Genomic DNA, 21,017 nt, shown 5'->3' on the forward strand with positions numbered 1-21,017 from the left:
GGTTTAGTAGCCTGTTGGGTGCAGAGGTTAGTGGCCTGTCAGGTACGGAGGTTAGTGGCCTGTTGGGTGCATAGCTTAGTGGCCTGCCAGGTACGGAGGTCATTGGCCTGTCGGTGGGTGTTGAGGTTAGTGGCCTGTCAGGTTCTGAGGTTAGTTGCCTGTTGGGTGCTGAGGTAAGTGGTTTGTCGGGGGTGTTGAGGTAAGTGGCCTGTCGAGGGTGCTGAGGTAAGTGGCGTGTCGGGTGGTCGTGGCTAGCAAGAAAAGTGGACAACCAAACATCTAAATTCTTGGGAGCTGCTTCTATTGAAGTACCTGTGAGAGAGAGAGAGAGAGAGAGAGAGAGAGAGAGAGAGAGAGAGAGAGAGAGAGAGAGAGAGAGAGAGAGAATCATAAGGATATGAAAAAGATCATATGATAAAAAAGACAATATACTACAGGGAGAATATATAGTGCTATCCGTCATATGGGGAAAAATGACGGACTCACCATCCCTCTGTATTTCTTATACCCGGCCCAGGCTCAGCCTGGCACGACGGTACGACCCTTGACGGTACGACCCTTAAGCACGACGGTACGACCCCTGAGCACGACGGTACGACCCTTGATCGCGACGGTACTACCCTTGAGCACGACGGTGCGACCCTTGAGCACGACGGTACGACCCCTGAGCACGACGGTACGACCCTTGAGCACGACGGTACGACCCCTTGAGCACGACGATACGACCCTTAAGTACGACGATACGACCCTTGAAGACGACGGTACGACTCGTCAAATGCAACAGTACGACACTTGGGATGACGACTTATCTTTAGACCTCTTCGATGTCCTTACCATTACACCAGTTCGACGTCACCACCAGGCATCAAGACTTCGACGTGTCCATCCGTAAAACCTACCTCATCGTTTCCAAAAGCAGTAACCCACCCATTCTACAGCGTCCCAGGTAAGACACCATCTCCTTCACGTCTGGGTTTTCGGTGTGTCCTTGTAGATATGGCTTCTTCGACATTCCTGGTGGTCATTTCCTCTTCAGCGTCGTCAGCAGACAGTCTCACTCAATATTCCCTAAAGGCATCACATCTCTTGATGCCAAACACCCTCCTCCAGCGAATGCCTCCTCTACGGAGTCCTCAGACGACAAGTCTGCTTCTCAAGTGTCGGAAAATAATTCATGCTGGTGATCCTTGTGGAATACATCTACCCCAAGTAGATGCTAGTAGAAGCGAGGTCTTCACGTCTAACAGATGTAAGAGTGAGACCAACTGTATCGGTCAGAATGAAGTGGGACTTAGAAGTGCGCATGACATGCGAGACAACACTGAGGAAGATGGGTGATAGCACGGCGGAAGATGCGGGAGGGAAAGGGTTGCCTCGGTTCGAAATAGATTCGTTGGATGAGCAGTGAGGGACCCAGAGGCATTCCAGAAATGATTACACATCAGAGATCACAACGGAGGTGTATAGTATGGTACTCCCAGCCATACAGCTTGCGTCTCACTCTGGCCTACGATAGAACGTGACCAGTGATTCGAACCTATAATATGAATGGATCCAGGAAAGAAACATTATCAGATTATAAGCAACTCCGTATTCTACGCTCCTGTTTACTATGTATGGATGGGTGGTAACACAGAGCACCTGTTCTATAAATGTTTTCTGGGGAGAGTAAGAGGGAAGTAATATACATTGATATAAATTCATAATCGGTATAAACTATTCTAAATTTAACAAGATTCTCTGACGAGTATTTCAAGAATGTTAACACCCACACGTTTCTTTCTTTCTTTCCCTCTTTTAACTCAGCGAATCACAACAGGAGGGAATTATGATCAGTGCAAAGAAAGGTTTTCCTTTTACAGTGAGGAGAGAGAGGAAGAAAAAATATATTCTTTCGCCTAAAATGTGTCGGTCGAGAAATTCAGTATCACAAAGGATTCCATATATTTTTTTTTTCTTTCCTCTTGTATTTCTTTTCGGTTTCTTTTTTTTTTCGGGGGGAGGGGGAGGTGGTGGAGGTGCTTTGTTCACGGGCATTTGATAAGAAAAGCCTGGTTTTCTTTTTTCGACCAGTCAGATAGTCTGGTTTATACCGCTAGTTCTTGCAATGTGGAGATCTTCCCACATCTTGTGTCTGCTCTAATTTTCGACCAACCGCCTCCACCAGGCGGGACACACGCCATAAACCTCATTGCTCATCGTCCACTCATTTCATAGGCTAAACGCTCTCTCTCTCTCTCTCTCTCTCTCTCTCTCTCTCTCTCTCTCTCTCTCTCTCTCTCTCTCTCTCTCTCTCTCTCGTACACAACAGACTTTCGTCTTACTTTCTCTCATCATTCCCTCCTACGGCCCAGAAACACCCCATCACCCCCCAACACAACGACCCATTGACGTAGACACATCCTTAACAAAGCCCTTACGTGTGTCTACTTAAGCTGTACACCTGTTGAAGTTCTGATCCCCAACATCTTCACCTGTCACACACACACACACACACACACACACACACACACACACACACACACACACACACACACACACACACACACACACACACACACACACGAAATAAACAAGAGAAAGTCGTGGTTGATAATCTGAAAATCGATGATCAGGGAATCCGGCTCAAGACTTTGTGTTCGAGTGGCTGGCTTGGCCGGGCACCAAGCACCAGAGGTGGTCAGGTCAGGTCAGGTCAGGTTCGGATCTTGACCTACGACCTCGCCCCTGATTTCTCACGGCGGCAGTCAGGCTCCACGCCCATCAATCTTCTATCGCTCACGGATCTCGTCCGCCGGATGCCTACAGATGAACCGGTGGATCCCCCGTACCTTTGACTCGTCTTGAAAAAAAGAGAAAGAAGAAAATGGAATAACACACACACACACACACACACACACACACACACACGTATTCCCTACGTGTCGTAGAAGGGGACTAAGAGGGGCGGGAACGGGTGGCTGGAAATCCACTTTTTCTTTTAGCATTTGACAAGGAAGGAACAGAACAAGGAGCCAAGAGAGGAATTTTTCCCTCTAAAGCTTTGTCATCTGTTCTTGGCGCTACCTTCCTCATTAGGAAAAAAGCGAGCGTGTACGAATAAATACATATATATATATATATATATATATATATATATATATATATATATATATATATATATATATATATATATACATATATATACATATATATATATATATATATATATATATATATATATATATATATATATATATATCCAAAGCACGTTTGTAGGCCATTGCTCCCGCCCCAGATATTAACCTTTGGGACATTATCATAAAATCTTCGACACCCTTGACTTACCAAGAGAAAAAGAACAAGAGGATTTGGGACAATCGATCACAGAGACGTGAGGCCAGTATGAGAACTTAAGAAAAGAGGAGAAGGTAAGTAGAACATGTAGAAAGAATTTATAATAGGTTCTCCTCTTATAAGAGATGTTTCTAAAGGTTTCAATGATGTTCTTATGTGTAGATATATATATAGCTTTACTACTATATTTTCTGCTCTTAATAAGGTACCAGTAACTTAAACTACTAGTATTGGATGCCATTACTACTCGCTCTGAACCAAGGTGAATAGGTACTTTTATTAATACTACCATTTGTTACTGTTACACTTACAACTGTATCGAGTAGCGTTACTACTGTTACTACTACTACTACTACTACTACTACTTCTACTACTAGTACTTCTGCTTCTTTGCATACCATTGATATCATTACTACTACTACTACTACTGATATAACTAATGTTATTACTACTGTTATTACTGATAATAATATTACTACTGATATTACTACTACTACCATCATTATTGCTACTGCTAATGAAACTACTACTACTAATACAACTACTACTTATAACTAATGATACTACTGCTGCTACTACTAATACTGCCGATATTACTTCTAATACTAGTAATACTACTGCTACTACTAATTCTACTACTACTACTACTACTACTATCACTATCATTATCAATATCACTACATATATTTCTACCATTAATGTCGTCAATAGAGAACTTTTACAGTAAGGATCAATCTTGTTCAGTTTGGCAATTTATTAATCCTCACATTAAACATTTCTTGATTCCGTCCTTAGCGAAGTCGTGAACAGCAGGAATTCCTTGGTGGAAAAGTCGTATCGTGATCAGTTATTCACATCTTTTCTTCTCTTGATCACGCCACAGCCATGAGAGAGAGAGAGAGAGAGAGAGAGAGAGAGAGAGAGAGAGAGAGAGAGAGAGAGAGAGAGAGAGAGAGAGAGGGGGGGAAATTTCATATATATATATATATAAATAAAGACAGAAAAGATGTTAGGATTATTATTGGCTTTAACACGACTCGGGAACATGAGGGAGGAACGCGATGGATCTTCGCTCCATTTCCCGAAAAAAGAACCTTTTCTCGTGTGCCTGGCGTCGTGTGCCTGGCGTCGTGTGCCTGATATGCACGAATGAACTCTGGCTCTTCTCCGTCAGGAGGTGGTAGGGGGAGAGGGGTGGTGGTGGTGGTGGCGTGTGTATGTATGTGGGGTTGGCGGTGTGAGGGGAAGCTAAATGACTGACGGGGTCGTCGAACATAACGAATATCCTTGCAAGTGCTGACTCAACCTGTCTCCTCCTTCCTCCTTCGACCTTCCCCTCCTCCTCCTCCTTCAGGATTAACGTTCGGGCATTTTTCTCTTCCTCCTGCCGAAGTCGACGAGACGTGGGTGCTCAGGAACCCACTACGGATGGAGGAAAAGATGCTGCTCTTGCCTCTCCTACAGCGCCTCCTTTATCTGCAACTCAGTATATAGGGCAAGCCATTTATCTGCCACCTATTTTATCTTCGTATATTTCCCCCCTGTCCCTCCGACTTCATCCTCTTCGGAAAGGGCCATATGTCTGAGCGTCACTGATTCAGTTACTTGTCAGACTCACATTTAACAAAGACAGGAATTCGTACCTTCAATACGATGAACTTTAACATTTACTTCGAAGACGCCATGTCCAAGATTATGATCAACCAATGATCTATGATTCTATATAAAGTATAAAGTGATATATCGATAAGAATATGATAATTATAATCATATCTCTCAAGTCTTATTAAGGACTTATGACAATCTTACGATGGGCGTATGACACAAAAATAACGGAGGATAGATGAAGAACCTAAAAACGTTTCCCTTTAGGTTCGAATTCTTTTCCCGAACACATGAGATCGTTGAAACGGATTCAAGACCTTAGAACTCAAGACTGGCGCTGAATTGACCCACCCGATAAGCTTTTCATATTTCGTTCTTATCTTCGAGCTTGGGTCACATAGAGTGTAAGTTTGGAAAGGCTTTATGTAGAACAAACACGTAATTTGAACTTAGCATGGAGGAGGTTGTACAAAACTGTAAATGGGATTATGACGCAAGACGAAACAAGAAGAAACAAGACGGGAGTGAATGAACGAAAATTTTAATTTCAACATCCATAAGCCAAACCGTACACACACACACACACACACACACACACACACACACACAGTATTACTGATACGTATTTAACATTTCGACTGTCAGAAGAAAGAGTATGTGAAAATCGTTGGGAAGATAATCAGTGTGTAAAATCTGTGGTGATAGTGAGAGAAGATATTGCTGGGAGACAAAGGATGGATGGAGTCGTGAGGGACTGGGAGAAATTGAGGGGATGACGTCAAGAGATGAGGTTGATAACATGGAATGTACGAAGAAAGAGACCAGTCTATGGGAGGAGAGAGAGAGAGAGAGAGAGAGAGAGAGAGAGAGAGAGAGAGAGAGAGAGAGAGAGAGAGAGAGGGCTACCTACCTTTGAGTACCTACGAGGGGACTTTTGCCATGATGGCAAAGTTAGCGCGTGGCGCTCACCACCTGACTTGTATGTTAAAGGAGTATTTTTTTTTTGCGATGGCCTGTCCACTTGTGTGTGTGTGTGTGTGCGTGCGTGCGTGTGTGTGTGTGTGTGTGTGTGTGTGTGTGTGTGTGTGTGTGTGTGTGTGTGTGTGTGTGTGTGTTAATCACCTATTGCCAATATTATTTTCTTTCTTCTAATCTTGACGTCAGTCATATGTTAACTGTATTGGCTCTGGATCACAATCTTCGATATTCGTTCATAAAAAAGCCCGCTAGCGAGTGTGGCAGATTTCTCGTTATGGCTTCCCTCACTGCCACCGACTCTACAACTATAACTCTGCTACAACAGTTTTGCCTCTCTACCTGTAGCAGTGGCAACATTACTATCACTACAACTACTACTATTACTACCTCTACTAATAATAATACTACCGACACTACTACTATTGCTACTACTACTATTATTACTACTATTACTACCAATACTACGACTACCACTACTACTACTACTACAACTATCACTACAACTACTAGTACTACTACTTCTACTACTGATAATACTACTACCATTAATACTACTACTACTACTACTACTATTACCACTACTACGACGACTACTGCTATCATTATTACCACCACTACTACTACTGCTAATACTACGACTACTTCCATTGCTACTACTACTGCTTCCAATACTATCACTAATACCAGTACTGCCATTAGCTTACTATTACTTCTACTACAACGAATACTACTACTATCACTACTATTATTGCTATTGCTACTACTACGGCTGCTACTACGACTACTACTACTACCATTATTAATCATTCTTCATATACTACTACTACTACTACTTCTAATATCATTACTATTCCTTCTACATCAACTACTACTACTACTACTACTAATACTACTACTACTACTGTTACTATTTCTACTAATACTACTATAAATTCAAAATTCATTAAACGTAAACATGAAATCAAGGACACTATGTATATCAACATTAGATATCACATCAATATCTATAATCCTTTTCGTCTTAATCACGATTTTACTGAGGGGATATCGAGTGTTCCATCTCATACGGTCATATCCAGGATGAAAATGCTACATCCGCATTGACATAGGTTCGAGTATTAAGTCCTGGAAAGCGTGAGGACAAAGGACCGATTCCCTCAGGCCATATCAGACATTAGGGGAAGGGGGGTCATCGACCCTGCCGCTGAAGCCTTTAGTAGAGACTATAAATGAAGCTCACCCGTCTGGTAATGAGATTCGAACCGACTCAATAGGTGGTGACCATGTCGCTACTTGAGGATCAAGGACTGCTGTGAAAGTTAGAGTGGTGTCTGGAAGGGTATTACAGGATTCTCTATACACAGGCATTTCTACTCTGGCGTGGCGGTGTGGGAGGAGGAGGAGCAAGCCTTCGTATGATTGTGTTGGGATGGGGGAAACTATGTGGATTGTTTACACCTGATGAGACGGATTGTCTACGTGGAAGCTAGGACGCCATTTGGTAAACATGTTTACATATACATATATATATATATATATGTATGTATATATATATGTGTGTGTGTGTGTGTGTGTGTGTGTGTGTGTGTGTGTGTGTGTGTGTGTGTGTGTGTGTGTGTGTATAATCCAGGCTAGTACACGTAAGCGGACTGGAAAACGTCATTGTCCTCACCCTGTGGAACACAATGACAGCTGGGAGAGGTAGACGTGTAGTGGTCTATTGGACTGTAAAGGAAGACATGTAGTCTACAGGGACATTATGAGGAGCAGCGGGATCAGACAAAGAATTATAAGTGTGGATGGCACACTGTATAATACTTTAACATTACTGACAAGTCTTTACAACGAAGGCGATAATAAAACCAGTGATATCTCCCCCTCTGCGAACGTCTTCCATATACAGTATTTGTAGATGTGAGCGAGATATGACTCGCTAATGGAGAAGTGCTGTTCCTTAGATATGGATAAGATGTTGTGAACAGTGGAAAAATCTTACTGTCACTGAGGTAGGGATATGGTAATTCATTATTCTCATCGTAACAATTTGGACTGAGGTAAATATAACATCCAAGGAACTATAACAACTTGGAATTTTGATTTCCCCCTGACTAATGGTGAGGTGAGGCTAAGTGATCCTTCGTGGGATACTTAGCGAATTAGGTAGCCTATGGTTCCTTCTGAATCTACAAGACATGCAGGTATGAAATTGTAAATCCAAAACAATAACTTTACGGTAGAACCTTACTCAGTCTCCCTACCAAAGTAACAAGAGACGTTCTCTGTTGTCATGATGCAGGGTAGATAATGAAGAGACAATGAGACAATTAAAAGGAAAATTATTTCATAGTTAGAAAAGGTTGTGATGATATAATTGGACGAAGTGTGATAAACACCCTCATGTTCTCTGAAGGAAGAAACATGATGACAATATCAACTTGATCTTTTTTAGTGAGTAGTAGTAGTTTACCCAAAATCAACATTTCAGAGGAACCTATATGTGTTTGACAATAAACATAAACATGAATATAATCATCCATATTAAGTTTTCTTGAAGAAATAAGATCATAGATTTGAAAACTTTCTGGGTAGAAACAGAACAAAAATTAGATATATTTATGCTGTGACTAATTGGAAAAGTTGTAGAAAGGATATTAAAACATTTTTAATGAAAAAATTCCCCACTAAAAGTTGTGTTCAGTATTTGAGCTGTGTTAAAGAATGTGAACGAAGATGATTATCCAAAACCTGAATGACCTGTGATGAGTCTGATTGGTGAATATTATCTGAAACTCTTATAGAATTGATCTGATGAGCCTGCGTGAGCATACGTGGTGATGGACACCATTCTAAATCAACTAAAACGAACTATTTCATCATCAACTGAACTTTCAAAAGTTCATATCAATAATGAATGTTAAATTCCGTGTTATACTCAACATGAAATGCTAATGGGTGTCATTAACATTGTATGGGCCATGGTTACTTGTTTTAACTTGATCAACTCGCATTGGTCGGTTTAAATATCATTTCTGTAGTTGTTGTTGTGTAAAATTCCTTCAAAAACAATGCAGTGCACTATTATATCGGACGTGTATTCTATTCACAGGGAAAGTGTCGTCAAATAAATTTTTTGTTTTTCTTTCTGAATTTTTTTTTTTTCATAGTATATTTCTACGGATATTTCGAGAGCTTTTATATATTGTACCACGGAGGATTACGAAAAATCTCACTGAAGAGAGATGTAACCTTCAAACATTATATTACCGCCGTTGCAATATACTCTGGTGAGAAAAAAACAACATAAAAATCAAGTACAGTTAGGATGCAAAGTGTACGGAACTCACTCTCTCTCTCTCTCTCTCTCTCTCTCTCTCTCTCTCTCTCTCTCTCTCTCTCTCTCTGACAGAAAAAGAAGGGTGTAGTCTCTCCCATTTTCTCTTCAATAATACGATGGTCTGTGCCACACTGAACGTCTAAACATTAGCTAAAACCTATTCGCTCTATATTGAGAAAAAGATGTGTCTTACTGTCTAACTATAAGTAACACATGAACTACTCTTGGTAACATCAGTCTTCTGTATGTTGACAAAGACAGAAAGGAAATGTATAAGATTGGATGATGCTTGGAGCTACGGTGGAATATGAGAGAGAGAGAGAGAGAGAGAGAGAGAGAGAGAGAGAGAGAGAGAGAGAGAGAGAGAGAGAGAGAGACTCATAGAAGAATATTGTAATCAGATCTCTATTCAACTAATCTGAACACGTCTCTGACCAAAACTTTGAACACACGACATTCAGTAGACTTCGGTTCTCCCTTACGGGATAAAGTCATTCATTCCAAAGGAAAAGTTTTCTCTTTCAGCTGATACACAGAGAACCCAAGAATCTACCACATACAGTAGCGCTTAAGTTGTGCCCGGAACCATCTCACACCCTCCGTGTTCAGGACTGCTTGTCGTGTCTCCTACTTACTTCCTTACTTCTTATCTCAGCAGTGCACCTCTCTCTCTCTCTCTCTCTCTCTCTCTCTCTCTCTCTCTCTCTCTCTCTCTCTCTCTCTCTCTCTCTCTCTCTTCTCTCTCTCTCAACTTCCATTTTCACACTCTTCCTCAACCCCTATTTTACCTATAATGTCTTTAATTAATGCGCAATATCCATTTCAAAATTCTTATTTATTATCTTCTGTTTTCTGACTATAGTTAACAGAAGCCATGTCGTACATAAGGGAATATATTCCCTCCATAAATCCCAGGACGCTACACATATTCCCTAACGCATCCCCAAATGACCCCACTCTCTACCTCCACCAGGACTTTCTCAGGCGCGAAGACTTCAGGCCAACCTCCCTACTGTCGACTGACCGAGTTTGACCCCTGCTGACCACCCTACCACACACGCACTCCGAGAGAACACGGTCCATGGATCAACATATCATCTACGTCGCCATTCTCATCTTTATCCCTTCACGGTGTGTTTCTTTCCTGTTTTCTTCTTTGTATTGTGTTGGAGCATTTACAACCACTTTGACTGAAGATGGGTCGTGCTAGGGTGTTCGAAACATCTCATGCATTTCAACGATAAGTGAAAGTGAATACTGGTCATATAAATAACATTTGGTGAGAAAAATTGAGAAACAGCAGAAAGTTAGCGAGTGTTAAATCTGCATTGGTCTTTCGCAAACGGTGTATTAAAGAAAATATTCAGCCTGACCACACGAATATATATCATCCCTGGGGATAGGGGAGAAAGAATACAGCCCACGAATTCCCTGCGTGTCGTAAGAGGCGATCAAAGGGGGTGGAGGAGTTGGGGAGAGGGCTGGAATTCCTCCCCACCTGTTTTACTTTACCAAAGGAAGGAACAGAGACGCGGGCCAAGTGAGGATTTTTCCCTCTCAGACTCAGTCGTCTGTTCTTTACGCTACCTCGCTAACGCAGGAAACGGTAAATATATATATATATATATATATATATATATATATATATATATATATATATATATATATATATATCGACTGGCCTCTAGAAGAGGATGAACAGCTGGGTTGCCTGTGGACCGACTGCCGCAAGCAGCGTTGGAACCTATGTGCTTGACCCTGGGCGGCCCGTGAATGCGTTATGGTCAGTAACGCTAACCACTACACCATGGAATTCCACAAGAATAGTAGATGGACAGATAGATAGATAGATTTACCGACAGATAGGTGGATAGACACGCAGATAGACTGCTAATCATGATGCAGAGAAATGTTTTGAAAACGTAGCGATGGCATAACTATTTTGAAAATGATTTTTGGTCTTTTGACTTCATACCTTTTCATGACTCTTTCCTGAACCAGGATAGAGGGCTGTGCTTCATCTATTTTATTTGTAATATCAAACACATATTTTTCCTTGATGTGTATCTTTTTTTTTTTTAAGTATTTTCAGTGAAGAATCTTCAAAATAGTATCGCAGTTTCAGAGTGCTGAATTTTTCGTTTGTACATAAAGCGTTATACTGTAAAATCCTTCCTTATTATTGTGTTGTGTTCTAATGTAACCAGTTTTATTACAAAAGAATTGTGTTCATATGGATGGAATGTGGAGCCTTGATGAGGAAAGGGAGCTGTGGTTTCGGTGCATTACACATGACAGCTGGAGACTGAGTGTGAACGAATGTGGCCTATGTTGTCTTTTCGTAGCGCTACCTTGCGCACTCGCTGGGGGAGGGGGGGGGTGCCATTTCAAGTGTAGCGGGGTGGCGACGAGAATGGATGAAGGCAGCAAGTATGAATACGTACATGTGTACATATGTGTTTGTCTGTGTATGTATATGTATACGTTGAAATGTATAGGTATGTATATGTGCGTGTGTGGGCGTTTATGTATATACATGTGTATGTGGGTGGGTTGGGCCATTCTTTCGTCTGTTTCCTTGCACTACCTCGCTAACGCGGGAGACAGCGACAAAGTATAATAAAATGAAGTCCCTTCTATTTGAAATTCTCACAGCGCTCAGGAAGCCGGCCATGTCCACTGGGCGGGCCATAGGTCATAAGATGTGTGCGTGCGCTCCTATGTGGGGAGTGTGTGTGGCAACTGAGCAATAAATGTTCGGTGTCTTCAATGAGGTAGATGCCTTGTGGGTACGTGGGGTCCTGGGACGTGTTGAATCGGTGATCGTAGTGATGTAGGGATGGGCGAAGTCGAAACCATAGACGGAAAAAGTGTGACTCGGGTTTATCTGGGGAGTGTTGTCTCGGATGTGTGTATGTCTGATGTGGCGGTGTTTAAGACTGATTTCGGATGTCGGGTCATCTTAGTGTGTACATCATTTCGTCAGTGTGGGGGTGGCTGGGTGGGGGATCTATGCTCAGTGGTTGTTTAAGTGTGAAGGAGGGGGTTTGTCGCTAGTTATACAGTGGAGTGGGATTGTACAGGAAGGACCTGTGTTTCTTTGCTTAAGTACCGAGTACTTATAGTCACAAGGCAGCCAGTGATTGTTCTGAAAGCTCTGTTTTGTGTGGTTTGCTGCTTTTCTGATATGGACATTTGAGAGAGTGGAAGACGAGGCAAGACAGGCATAGTTTAGAGATGAGCGAGTGAACTGTTGGTAGACGATGCTATAGGGATCTATTTCTTGTCTAAATCTGGTGCGGGTTAGCGTTCTAAGCACATTCACTCTGCGTGTTGCTTTAGTGTTTAATGTTGTTGGTGTCGGGAGTGACTCGTGTGTGTGTGTGTGTGTGTGTGTGTGTGTGTGTGTGTGTGTGTGTGTGTGTGTGTGTGATGCCCAGAACGGTTGGTATTCGGTTCAATGAGAGTGACTGTCCATTGAAGGTGATCGGAACATGGAGATATGGAACCAGCGTCTGTAACCGGTGACTTGCTGTGACGAAATTCACACAATAACAATAAGAACACTGTGAGGACAGAGCCACGAAACACGGTGATGGACGGTCGCATGCGAGGCAAAAGGAGATGCATAGGTGGAAGCACTAGCCAAACCTGGCCAGTGTTGAACCTGATAATCGTGGACGCAGGTATAATGTGGCATATTCTTAATTCTGTCTTTAACTTTGTTTCTTATTTCATCTATTGATATATGCCTTCATTTGGAATTACATGCTCTGTCTGAGTGACTGCTAACTCTAATATATATATATGAAAATATATTTGCCCTGTGTAAAACTGGTATAAAACCCTTTCATTTGTTTTTTCTAAAGATTCTTTTTTAACATATATTCCAACTTTTTAGACCAGTTTATGCTGATGATTAATCTAATATTTCCGGGATAATGAAAGAGTGTTTTGAATTACCTTCAAATGAATATTTGTCATGCATATCATCCTCACTGACAACATGAGGAAAAAAGTCAAATATATTCTTACTTTATATGAGAAAATAATTTCTTGCATGTTGTATGTTTTGCAGTTACTGTAAAAGGTGTGGGACTTTTAGCATCATTATCTTAATGAGAAAAACATTTTTTTTATGGATTTGGAATTACTGTATCTGAAATGCATTTCATATCTATATATCTATCTATCTAATATATATATATATAAGGGTAAGAGAGATGTGTGGAAATAAAAAGAGCGTGGTTGAGAGAGCAGAAGAGGGTGTTTTGAAATGGTTTGGGCACATGGAGAGAATGAGTGAGGAGAGATTGACCAAGAGGATATATGTGTCGGAGGTGGAGGGAACGAGGAGAAGAGGGAGACCAAATTGGAGGTGGAAAGATGGAGTGAAAAAGATTTTGTGTGATCGGGGCCTGAACATGCAGGAGGGTGAAAGGAGGGCAAGAAATAGAGTGAATTGGAGTCATGTGGTATACAGGGGTTGACGTGTTGTCAGTGGATTGAAGCAAGGCATGTGAAGCGTCTGGGGTAAACCATGGAAAGCTGTGTAGGTATGTATATTTGCGTGTGTGGACGTGTGTATGTACATGTGTATGGGGGGGGGGGTCGGGCCATTTCTTTCGTCTGTTTCCTTGCGCTACCTCGCAAACGCGGGAGACAGCGACAAAGTATAAAAAAAAAAAAAAAAAAAAAAAAATATATATATATATATATATATATATATATATATATATATATATATATATATATATATATATATATATATATATAGGTAGCAACTCTAAGGTAAAGTGCCTATAGTCATAGAAAAGAAAAAAAATATCGTGGAGAAATAAACTTTTTTTTTCATTGACATTCTAAAACATTTCCTCCCACAACCATCCACTTCTTTTCTCTTTAATCTAAATATTTGAATTCAAGGGACGAAAATCCAGAAGTAAATCATAACACATAAGATTCTATTTCTCAAATTGATTTATAAATCACTAGTCACTAAGGACCCCAAGTTCCTTTGAGAGGGGCGTGAGCCATTGATGCAAATTCAGTCTCTAGTTGGATAGATGTGACGAGGCTCTGAAATAGACAACCGGCTGCTGTCTCCTCCCTAGCTGCTTGGATCACCGAGGTCGGCGAGGTCCTTTTCTCCTTAAGGTCGCTGTGTCTCTGAACCCATAGTACCGTGCATCCAGGCCGTTAGCATTGTGTTCTCTTCTGCTGCTCCCTGAAGTCTGCAGTGCCCATCACTTGGGTTTACTGAGGTTCTTTCCACATAGATCTGTCTCACGTACCAGTTGCCTGCCCCTTTTTTCCAGGCATGTTATGTTACGCCGTCATGCCGCTTGCCGCTACATCGGGCTTGAGGAGGTGGGTGAGAGGCAAGACCTCTAGAGATGATGATGATATCGGTGACCTCACTATGCCTAGCGTGCGGCCCACACGAACACTTGCAGCTCAATGAATGTGGGCTATACTGGACAGCCACTTCTCTGCCAGACACACGATGGCATTCAGGATAGACATGGACAGCAAGGTAAAATGCTATGATAAAGCTTAGAGCATTTAGGTCGAGACGGGTACCAAGGGAACCTTATGGGAAGCTTTGGATACGTTCCGGCGTGTTGGAAGCTGGCTCGAGAGTGACTGAGACTTGCTCCAGCCAGTGTGCCATCGTCCAAGAACCATATACTCAGCTCACACGAGTGCTCTCTACAATTTCATTGAACTTAAGGGAAAATAGTAGAGGGACAAGGAGATCACCTTACTGGATCCCTTCAGGTGATTCGACCTCACGCTCGCCGAAGAACAGTGCAGAAGACGCCTTGTAGTACATGTGGATGAAAGGGAGGAGAGATGAAAAAAGCAAATGAACACTTCTTATTAAAGCGTCCTTCTTTTTTCTTTTTTACGCGACTGAAGTCATTCTTGAAGTCAAATTTGACCATGGCTTTATCTTAAGCGACGTTGTAAACATACGCTCGTGCAGCATAGGAAACTGTTTCATATCCCAGAAGGGATACCAAAGCCTAGTTGCATCGGTCTCAGTGAGATAACTGCCTCACTGCTGATGCATCTAGCAGCCGTTCTGGCTACCAGGGCAATGGTTCTAAAGCCACCGACTATCTTCTTCAGTGCATGTAGGGATGTCCCAAAGAAAAAAGGGCTTAATGATTTAGGGTATATTACCGGCTGGAATATGATTGGTCACGAGGTTTCTAACGCCCGGACCCAGGCTAGGGTAGGGTTAACCATTTCCTGAAGATGATGAACCAGATGGGGAGGACAGAATCGCCTTATGGACCTCCGAATCGCTATGAGTTAATGGCTGGTTGAGGGAGGCGTCTCGTAAAGTCATCGCAGAAGTAGGCGGTGGGTGCTTTTTTCGCAGGACTTGAGCTGTGGCAATGTCTTTTGGTGTTAAATTTCCTCGTTGGGAACTACGAGTCTTAACACACCGACAGTATTGCAACATGTGTGACACTACATACTATGGCTCTGTTGCTGAGGGGGTAAGGCTCTGCTTCTGAGGATGGATGAGGGTGTTAGGCTTATGACGAGGTTGGCGGACGTTTTTAACGTTGGTGGGGAGGATGCGAAATAGGTTGTCAAACTACGAGGGGTTGCGTTCAAGCCTTGATGACTGATGAAGCAAGGAATCTGCTACCTCTAGATGGGAGGGCGAGGTATGGTTTCCGAACACGAGAAGCTTATTCCAGGCTGTCGTGCTGAAGCTGGAGTTTGCAGAGCTCTGTTTGACGTTTTTCAGGGGATCAGAGTACTAGCAAGTTGACGAGTTGCCCAACGTATATAAGGGAATACAGAGGAATCCAGAATAGATAGGAGTTGATATAGCATCAGATCATTGGATCTTAGCGATGCCGTTTCTGATGGTGGAAGATATTGGAAGATCAGACACTCATAGATTAGTGTGGTGAGAGTAAGAAGGCATACAGAGGATTTGAAAAAAACGAAGAATAAAAGAAGCATACATTTTTTTTAGAGTCACATATCGTTTTAGTCGCAGACTTGAAGCGAAATATCAGTAAAGTCTGTCCTTAAACGCATCTATGGGATTGCTTCCGACCACTCTGAGTAGTTATTCATTCCTTATGTTAACAATACTGTTCGGGAAAAACTGCTTCGCCTCATTAAAGGTAATACGTTTGCCCACGAGTTTGTATCAATTACCACGAGTATGATAAGACGAGTTACGACTTAGGTAGCTGCTTAGATCGAGATTATCGAAGCCTTTGATAATTCTGAATGCCTTAGATCACCTTTTAACCTTTTCGTCAGCAAGACATGGACATTAAAGTTAACCTTCAGGTTGTCTGCTGAGGTGCTACTCGGAGGGGAAACATTGCATTACCTCTCTGGTGAGGAGGAGGAGGAGGAGGACACTGGTGTTCCCTGCCTCTGGGCGTAGCGTAGAGCCCAAGCATGCCTGATCCTAGCCATACTGAGCCTCCGGACCAAGCCATCTGAGTTGATGCCACTGACGAATATTGCAACTACTGCACTGGCCTTTGGCGAATGCCCCCACCCCCGGCTCCTAGCAACGCTTGAGGGAATGGATCATGCCACCATTTGGTTCCCCTCCCTCCTGGGAAAAACACACCGAAAAGACCGATAAGTGCTACCTTCCTGCTATGAAAAAAAAAGACACTGTAGTGACTGGCCGCGTTTGTTTACATTAAAGCTAGTAGGGGGTAAGGGTAGGTTGCCAGCCTCTCGTCACAAAAGCTTCACAACATGTAATGAAGTGGTTGTAGGTCGTCGCGGGTCACAGTGACGGAATCACTTCCGATACTTAACTTTGGAACAGGAGTTTCACATACCCTCGGTGCCACCTACTACAGTAGAACGGACCGATGTGTGACCACAGCGGATGATAAGGGTAGTAGCCCTGCGCACCCTGGCGCTGGGTAGTTTTCAAATAGGCTTTATAATCTACGTCCAGTAGGGTCGTTCTAGCGTCCGGTCTGAAGGCTGAGTTAGCACTGTCCATGGCTGGGGGTCGCTAATCTCCATCGCTCGCCTGCCCGACGCTGGTCGGACGCTGGTCGTGATGTTGTAACGAGTCAGCTGAAGACTGTGACCCACAAAGACTCGGGGAGGGTGAGACAGGTGCACCCCGTGGGTTAGGTGCTCTCCCTGTTCTCTGGAGAAGTTCTCTCACAAGACTGTTCTCTGTTCCGTCAACTGGCGGAGATACATCATCGCCATGAGTGACTTTTCACTCACGGTCTAACCTCACACAGGCGGAGTACGGTAACATCTCTATGAGTACAAGTCTATTTTTCTTTAACATATTTGTTCGTCTTTTCCGCTTAATGATGTAGCTCAAGGAACAGGCGAAGAACGGCCTCATTCCCTCGCACCTTCTCTGCAGCCGCCATGTGTAATGCATCAAAACCACAGCTCCCTATCCACAACCAGACTCTACAGACCTTTCCATGGTGTCCCCTGACCGCTTTGTATACTCTGGTTCCTGCCCATAGGCATCACTCTGCCCCTTATATACTGCATCACTCCAATTCACTCTATCCCATGTACGCCATGCATCCTCCTGCATGCATAAGCTTCGAACACTAAGTTCAGTTCCTATGACTCCCTTCCTCCATATCTTCCTCGATTTTCCCATTTTCCTTGTTCCCTCCGCTTCTGGTATTATACCCTCTTAGTCAACCTTTCCTCACTCATCCTCTCTATATGTCCAAACCATTTCAGGACACCCTGTTCAGCTCTCTCATACATCCTCCTCTTTCTACCACACCTCTCTCTTACCCTATCATTCCTAAGTCGATGAATATTCCCCCTACACCACATGCTATCCTCAAACATATGAATATAAATATCAGTCTCTCCCGTACATTTCTATCTGAGGTCCATGCACGTACCTCAACACAGCCAACATGGGACTACTGTAGCATCAGACATACCCAACTTTGTCCTTACAGAAAAAGAACTGACTTGCCACATATTCTTCACTGCGCCTAAGACCTTCGTCCCCTCACCCACGCTGTGATTCCCGCTGTCTCTAATGGTTCTGTTCGTTGCCATGTCTACTCTGAAGCAAACTCCAAATTTCCTACACTCAAACTCGCTATCAAACTAATTTGCTTCTTTGCACTGCTGGGCCTAATAAACTTGCTCCTGTTCAAATTTACCCTCAACTTTCTCCTCTCACGCACTCTTCCAAATTCAGAAACCAACTTCTACAGTTTCTCACCAGCGCCGTGTCATCAGCAAAAGGGAACTGACTCATTTCCCAAGCACCCTCACCCCTGACAGACTGCAGACCTGCCACGCTCCCCAAAACCCGAGCATTCGCCGCTCTTTCCATGACTCACCTTCACACGGAACCACTCGCCTTCCTATTCTTTAAGCGAAAACTCATTAGCTTCTCCCATACTAAGACACTATCATTAACGATATCCGTCTATCACGTTGGACTGTTTTCGGTATTGACAATTATGTGTGAAATTATATCCTATGATAAGATAATCCCTCCACTGAATTAACCTCATTATTTCCAGCTATTTCCTCACAGAATTTTATCACATGGAATTAATCATTCAAATTCATTGTTGTTCAAATGATTTAATCCACAAAGCATTACGTTTAAGCTCATTTTTTTCAGTGTAGATGAAGAGATTATTTTAATGACTCGGTATGAATTAATTAGGATAATAAGGGGCTTTAGGCTTACTAGAAAAGACAAGTAGACAATTAATTTTGATGATCACAGGAGCAGATGATATGGTGTTCGGTATAATATTGTGTGAATTAGAATTGCTGGGATATGGCTGTTATAATTGTAATATCTAAAAGTGGTGATAGACAGACAGACAGATAGACAGACATAGAAAATCAACAAATGTATGAAATATTGTACTAAAATAAAAAAAAAAGAGTTAAAGAGATGGGGACTCCATGGTTATACTAGAAATCCCTCTCTATAGTGTAGAAAGATATGATTACACACAGGCAGTTTGAGATAGGTAACTACAAATAGGTAATTAGCCATGCTAGCATTCACGAACGAATGCAATATGTCTCCCTCGACACTATCACTCCAATACGACTCCCTCGACACCATCACTCCAATGTGTCCCCCTCGACACTACCACTCCAATATGTCTTCCTCAACACTAACACTCCAATATGTCTTCCTCTACACCATCACTCCAATATGTCCTCCATCGCTACCATCAATCCAATATGTCTCCCCCGACATCGCCACTCACCACAATCTTCTCAGTCACTCATCATCAAAACTCTAACCAAAATATCTGAGGTCAATGAATAGCCAGATTGAGTTGGCCTTTAACCTGACTTGTAGGGGGTCAGGTTAGATGTCAGGTAATGATAGTGACAGTAAAAACACGACTCATCATCACTGAACCAATACACCAAGGTCACTTTGGCATCTGACAGTTGAAAAGAATAATAGAAAATCAAAGATGAAAAAAAAAAACACTTGACTAGAGCAGTGCGATTTCAGTCCTTCTTTCTTTCTTTCTTTCTTTCATACTATTCGCCATTTCTCGCGTCAGCGAGGTAGCGTTAAGAACAGAGGACTGGGCCTCTGAGGAAACATCCTCACCCGGCCCCTTCTCTGTTCCTTCCTTTGAAAATACACACACACACCCACACACACACACACACACACACACACACACACACACACACACACACACACATCATGAAGAAGAACGAATTGTGGCCTAATTACAATAATTAAGTCCTTAAAATCAGATTGACGACGTAGACAGTGAACAGTTCTTCGAAAGAAGAAGGGATAAGGCAGCCATAAGACATGGCATTAAGCAAAGCATTTACTTAAAAAAACGTAGATATAAAGTAGTTATATATAAAAGTGGTGGATGAATGGAATAATAAAAGGAATCAGGTCCTAGTAAAAGTGATTAGGTAATTAGTAAAAGAGCTGTTTACATCATTCATTAAGCCGAGACTAGAACATGCTTCCAAAATTTGGTCACAACTCGTAAAGAAGCAGAAAAGAGTTCATAGAGAAGGTCTACAGGATGTTAACGGAGTTGGCACCAAAACTGAGCGAGTTAAGTTCCAGGGAAAAATTAAAAGGCCTTAGATATGTCAACCAGGGAAGAGAGAGGAGTCATGAGTGACCTGATCACAACCTTTAAACCAGTCGGATTACATCGATTGCAAACAATGTCTCGAAAGCTGTAGAAGGATGAAACAAACCAGAGACCAAAGCACGAATGACCGCATTATGAAAATGAGGTATTTTACAATAGTGGATAAATGAAAACAATCTGAGATAAGTTGGATTATCGAAGTGAGTGTTCAAGAGATGGGGGGCCACGCCAGTGTAGAACTCCCTTCCCTTACAACGCAAATAGGTAATTACATACAGCCAAATGAAGTGGTAGTCGTTAATTAGGTGAATGAGAGAAGAAAGAAGTTCCACCAGGGTCTCACTGCTGTGAAAGACATCACCACTGAGGAGTAAATTTAGGAGGAGCGGTCATATGACACTGTTTACTTGCGTGGCCACCGTCTGATTGTTTCCTCTACGGTGAGAGAGAGAGAGAGAGAGAGAGAGAGAGAGAGAGAGAGAGAGAGAGAGAGAGAGAGAGAGAGAGAGAGAGAGAATGACATCGTGGAAGACGGGGAAGAAGATGCTTATCAACAACTGGGTGCCGGACTATCATCTCCACGTCTGTGGTGGCCCATCCTCAACACCCCATCCATGAAGTCTGTGTACCAGTCC

Source organism: Panulirus ornatus, chromosome 1 (genome assembly GCF_036320965.1).
Source record: "Panulirus ornatus isolate Po-2019 chromosome 1, ASM3632096v1, whole genome shotgun sequence".
NCBI classification, from domain to species: Eukaryota; Metazoa; Arthropoda; class Malacostraca; order Decapoda; family Palinuridae; genus Panulirus; species Panulirus ornatus.